At 54.5% G+C, this 6,000-nt stretch overlaps 1 protein-coding gene across 6 annotated transcripts in view; it reads left to right on the top strand.

Annotated features, from left to right (window-relative positions):
* The window catches only part of PPFIBP2 (PPFIA binding protein 2), a 147,810-nt gene continuing 141,810 nt past the window's right edge, over positions 1 to 6,000 (top strand). For all 6 annotated transcript variants that reach the window (XM_047753413.1, XM_047753412.1, XM_047753405.1 and 3 more), the window contains exon 1: positions 1 to 163. The gene's annotated coding sequence lies outside the window, so the exon portion shown is untranslated. The remainder of the gene's footprint in view (positions 164 to 6,000) is intronic.

The following is a 6,000-nucleotide window of genomic DNA, read 5'->3' as shown; positions in this document are numbered from 1 at the left end:
GGCTCCAGACCCGGCGGCTGCCGGTCGGTAAGCTGGTTGGTCGGTTCGCTGGTCGGTGGGTCAGTGGCCTACGGCTCGGTGCTCGGCTCGCTTGGTCGGAGGTGGGAGGGACGCGGGAAAGGCCCGCACACCTGAGCTGCCCGGAGCGGAGCCCCGCACCCAGGTCAGTGGGCTCTCCCCACGCCCCCAGGTCTGCTGCGCGGTTGGGTCGGGGGGGGGGGCTCCCCCGCAAGGGCATTGACTGGGAATCCCCGGACCCCCAGGTCCAAGAACCACTTCGGGTGTGGGGTGAGTGCCTCTTTGGGCCCCAGTGTGTCCCAGGCGCGAGGATGGGGCCCGAAGACAAGGAGGAGGAGGGTGTAACTCCCAGTCTTGCCGGGGGTCTGCGGACCGTCTGCGCCCCTACAGGTGCCAGGATAGACCGGGGGATGCGCACGGTGGCGGGTCCCCTCCCTTGTGTGCGGTGTCACAGCTCTGCTCCATCAGCTGGAGCAGCGGCGTGGTGTAGAAGCGAGCCCAAGGCGGCGGGGAAGCTGGTTGCCCATTTGCCCAAGCAAATCGTATTGCGCAGAGCGTGTGTCCAGCTGCAGTGCCTGAGCTGAAACCAGCTCTGCTGTAATTACAAAAATGCAGCATACTTTTCCGCATGGCAGGCCACTGCCTCCCAGGAGACAGCAGGATGGGGAGAGGGCTACCTGAGAGCGGTGGGCTCCCCGCCCTCCTGACCGCCACCCCAGACCTGCAGTTCCTTAGGTGAAAATAAGACGATATATTTAAAGACCAGAACTTCCAAAGTTTGAGTAAGATCAAAACAGGCATTTTAGCCAACATTGCATCCTCGTAAAAAACAGATCCAGAGTGTTGTATTTTTACTTTTAGACGAGATGGATATTTGGTATAGATCCGTCTCCCTTTCCATATTTTGGGTTATTTCGTTTTTCTCATCTCTTCTTCCTTCCCCAGTTCCTTAATTGATTAGAATACACATCTGGAGTGCTTCCCAATTTTATGTCGCATTCTGTGAAGTTAAATGCCCAACTACAGGAAGGTCGTTGGCTGTACACAGAATTTGCCTTCAGCATGTTCAGTCTCTATTATTGATATTGTATGAAAAACACAATATTTCCTTTGGAGAACGTTTCTCTTTGGGGCTTAAGACAGGCAGCCCATTTGTATGTAATCTGCTTAAATTTGTGTTTAAATGACTTTGAGGTGGGAACAGCTGAGCTTTTCACTTACTGCACTCAGCCCCAGTCTTGTTTGCTACAGTATTATTGCTTTGAGATTTGATGATGTGCTAGTTGTTAGTAGCTTATTGCTACTGCAGAGGCAAACTGAGTGTCATGGTCCTTTTCGGTGGTGGTGGGGGGGCGCGACCCCAGGTGCCCTGGCTTTTACGAAGCATGAGATAAACGCTAGGAAGGAGGTAAGAGCAAAGGGTTGTTGTGGGAATTCCTGCCTTTCATCTGAGCGGGGAAGATCTGGGATAATTTCAAGAAGGGGCGACGTGTGTGTGACGGGCCTTCCAAGAGCTTCTGGGCTTCTCCAGGCAGAGGTGGGTAGAGCATGACCCCGCTGTGAGAGCGTGTAGCCAGGCAAGCCCTGGGTAGCCTGAGAAGTGGCAAGGTTGGTTCTGGTGGTGAATGGTAGACAAGGAAATGGTGACACGGAAGAAACCCCACGGGCCACCAAGGCCAGGTGAAGTCTGGACTTTGAAAGGAGGAGAACCAACAATGTTTTTTTTTTTTCTTTTCTTTTTTTAGGGCCGCTCCCACGGCATATGGAGGTTCCCAGGCTAGGGGTCTCATCAGAGCTGTAGCCACCGGCCTACACCACAGCCACAGCCATGCCAGTTCCGAGCCGAGTCTGTGACCTACACCATAGCTCACGGTGACGCCGGATCCTTAACCCACTGAGCGGGGCCAGAGATCAAACCCGCAACGTCATGGTTCCTCGTCGGATTCCTTTCTGCTGCGCCACGACGGGAACTCCCCAACAATGGGTTTTAAGCAGGAGCTTGACTGGTGGTTCTGGGAGTTTAAAGCCAAGGACCTTGGCCCTTGACCCTTGCTCCCAACCCCCACCCTGCCAACCCCTAGTCCAGTGGAGAAAATCCAGTAAATATTTGTGGAATGAATGGTCGGGCAGCACTTTATAGCCGAGCTTCTCAGCCTTTAACGAGTTTAGGAATTACCCGGGGAATCTTGTTCAAATGCAGATTCTGACTCTTAGGTCAGGGGTGGGACCTGACCTCCTGCATTTCTCACTAGTCCCCAGAGGCTGTCCCTGCACTGTCTGTCGAAGGATTTAGAGCCTTAGTTTGCAAGCCCGGCTGTGCCTCCCTGTCACCTGGGGAGCTTTTAAATTACTCAGATTAAGTAGGTCTGGTTGTTTTTTTAAACCAAGTTCCCGGTGATTCTGATGAAAGCCAGGTGGGACGGGCTGGGGCGGGAGGGGCGGGGGTGGCCCCGCCAAGCTGGGGAAGCAGGGACAGTGGGGGTGGAGAGGCCAGTCGGGACGGGGAAGAGCCCTCGAGACAGAATTGAGGAGGGCTTGTGTTGGACCCCGGAGAGGGGGGCAGTTAGGAGGGACCAGGTGGGCTGGGGCCAGTGGAGACGTGAGGAGAGGGAGAGTCCGTAGGAGCTGAGCTTGGGCCAGGGCCTGGCCTGCCCTTTAGACTGTGTCGATGGCAGTGATGTCTGGACAGTGTGTTTTTTACTGGCCAACGAAAACATGTTCTTTCTAACATACAGATCTGTTCAGGCCACTCTCCTGCTTAAAATGCTCTGGTGGGTCCCCTTTTGCAAACCACGAGAAGGAGGAGCTGATAGGAACACCAGTCTGGGGGCACTGAAACATTTACGAAGTCCCCAGACTGCACTTCATTCAAGAGGTGACAGGGAGTTGAAACAAAAAGACGCGGTGTCGTCACCATTTGGTGGGGTCGTGACCTGGCTGCATCCCTGGCAGCTCAGTGTTGTCCTGAGTTGCTTTTTCCTGCTTCCTCCTCCCTCAGAGCAGTTCCACTTTACGCTTCCTGGCCTCGGTCAGTCTTTGGTTTCAACACTTGATGACACACCTCCTTGTCTCAGTTTTGGCAGAATCTGCAGCCGGGCTCAGAAAGGTGACCTGACTCTGAAAGCCAGGTCTTGGGGTCCTCAGGGGGCCCTTCTTGTCGCACACACGCTGTAAGTACCGTCTGGGAGATGCAGTCTGTTTCCCTCTAGACCCAGGTCAGGGCCTCGCCGGTTCCAGCTAACACCCAGCTTTGTCTTCGGAAGGTGTGTGGTTTCCGTGGGATGCTCCTGGGTTATTCTTCCTTTGATGCTTCTTGGGAATTCTTACCCTCCCTTCCTCTGTCCCATATGCATTTATGCTCAGAGAACCCAGCAGTCACTGCATGATGATTTTATGTCATTTTTTTAAATGTTTGCAGGCCTATGATTTGTTTTCATTTTTTTATTTTTATTTTTTTAATTAAAGTATAGCTGGTTTATAGCTTTTCTTCTTTTTTTTTTTTAAGGGTTGCGTGTGGAGGTTCCCAGGCTAGGGTTGAATCGGAGCTGTGGCCGCCAGCCTACACCACAGCCACAGTCACAGCCACAGCCACGCAGGATCCGAGCCTTGTCTGCCACCTACACCACAGCTCAGGGCAATGCTGGATCCTTAACCCACTGAGCGAGGCCAGGGATCAAACCCGCATCCTCCTGGATTCTAGTCTGGTCCTTAGCCTGCTAAGCCACAAGGGGAACTCCCCCGTTTTTCATTTTTTAAAGCTTTACTGAAGAGTAGTTGATTCCCAATGCTACGATAACCTCCGCTGTACAGCGGAGTCACGCAGTCACTCCCCCCCCACGCCCCCCCCCCCCACTGCTCGATGATTTTCATCACTGCGTTCCCTGCTGTGGAGGCAGCCTGGCCTCTCTAACGCCTCCGGGGGTGGAGGGTCTGAGAAGAGGGAATAGGATTGGCCTCCAAAGGGATGACGTATAGCATCCTTGTTTGGCATTCAAGGCTCCACAGAGGCTGCTCGTAATCTGATTCACCAGCTGCATCTTCTCTGTTCTCCAAACTGTGTGGTTTCCCAATTCCTCTCCTTTGTGCCTTTTTTTTTTTTGGTCTTTTTGCCATTTCTTGGGCTGTTCCCACAGCATATGGAGGGTCCCAGGCTAGGGGTCGAATCAGAGCTGTAGCCACTGGCCTACACCAGAGCCACAGCATCGTGGGATCCGAGCCGCGTCTGTGACCCACACCACAGCTCACGGCAACGCCCGATCCTTAACCCACTGAGCAAGGCCAGGGATCGCCCAGCAATCACCTCCCCCCGGAGGCCTTAGAGAGGCCAGGCTGCCTCCACGGCAGGGAACTCGGTGATGAAAATCAAGTAGTGTGTGTGTGTGTGTGTGTGTGTGTGTGTGTGTGTGTGTGTGTGTGTGTGTGTGTGTGTGTGTGTGTGTGTGTGTGTGTGTGTGTGTGTGTGTGTGTGTGTGTGTGTGTGTGTGTGTGTGTGTGTGTGTGTGTGTGTGTGTGTGTGTGTGTGTGTCGTAGCATTGGGAATCAACTACACTTCAGTAAAGCTTTAAAAAATGAGTGAACCCGCAACCTCATGGTTCCTGGTCAGATTCGTTAACCGCTGAGCCACGAGGGGAGCTCCTTCTTTGTGCCTTTGAGGCGGAGAGCCTTTGCATCCCTATTTCCCCTTCCTGGGCAGACCTCTGTCTCTGCTCTGCAAGATGAATGAGCTCTTACTAATCCCTGAGGATGTGGGTCAGCCTTAAAACACCCCCCCCCCCGCCAAGTCAGCTTTACTCTGCTCTTTAAATTGTGCTCGTACAGACTCTAGCACGGATTTCTGCTAAGGTGCTTAACACACTGGCTTTGCATGTCTGTCCACACCCCCTCTACCAGCTGAGCTGCCCTGGGGTTGCATCAGCCTTGTGCTGGGCCCTACACGCCGCAGATGCCAAGGAAGCGTTTGCCTCAGTAAAAGGGGAAAGGGCACGGGTTGTTTTGGGCCTGCGATGAGGGAATTCACAAGAACCTGAAAGACGAGCACAGGCCTGATAAAAAATGGTCCACGGGCACGGTCACTGAGTTATAGGCTGGGGTGGGGACACAGGTGAGGCTGCAGTCAGGTCGCAGAGACCTTGAAAGTTGAAGTCAAAGAAGTTAAAGGTAATGATGCCCCCGGAGGTCTTGGAGTCGGAAGAGGCAAGTGAAGGCTGCTCTGGGGAGGGTTCGAGACTGAGGCGGGCAGGTTGGAGGGACGGGGGAGAACTTGGGAGAATGTGCTGATGGCATCGAGGTGGCTTAGGCCCTGGGGCAAGGCCACGGCCGTAGGGACGGCGAGGAGGAGCAGAAATCCCGCAGGAGCTGGTGACTGATGGCGTTTGAGGGAGAGAAAAGGGTCAGTGTGGACCCTGACATTTCGTGCCAGATTTTGCCGGGGGGAGAATGAGGTGGTTGTTAGTGGCTGAGAGCGTGGACGAGCTTCTCGGAACGGGGAGGGAGTGAGGGAGGTTGTCGCCTTCTGGAGTCAGGAGGGGCCTTGAGTAGCTCCTTGCACCCCCTTGTATGTTCACCCACGAGGATGTGAGGCCCAAAGAGACCTATGCACAGACGCCCCACCGCTGGTGGCAGAGCCCAGGCCTCCTGGCCCTCGGGCCCTGGGTTCTAGCCCTTGTCACACGGTGGGTTTGGCCAGACGAGAGCTGCCAGAAGGTCCAGATGGAGCTTCCAAGAGGCAGTGAAAAATGAGACGGAGATCGGGTGCAGGGCGAATTCAGGCTGTGGAACAGCTCCTGGAGTCTTAGAGGTCAAAGATCCAGGGGGAGGTGTCCCCGTCAGCCAAAGCCACTGGGGCCGTCACGGCTGCTGGGACCTTCTTTTCGTCCCATGGCCTGCGCAGTGTGGCCCGATGGGAGTGGCTCTATGCTGTCAGCTTGCTTTCACTTGTTAGTGCTCCGTGTGGGTCCGCATGGATTAAATGGTCTTTCTGGG

Source organism: Phacochoerus africanus, chromosome 11 (genome assembly GCF_016906955.1).
Source record: "Phacochoerus africanus isolate WHEZ1 chromosome 11, ROS_Pafr_v1, whole genome shotgun sequence".
In the NCBI taxonomy this organism is placed as follows: Eukaryota; Metazoa; Chordata; class Mammalia; order Artiodactyla; family Suidae; genus Phacochoerus; species Phacochoerus africanus.
The sequence above is the reverse complement of the archived record's forward strand: the minus strand, read 5'-3'. Positions and strand labels throughout refer to the sequence as shown.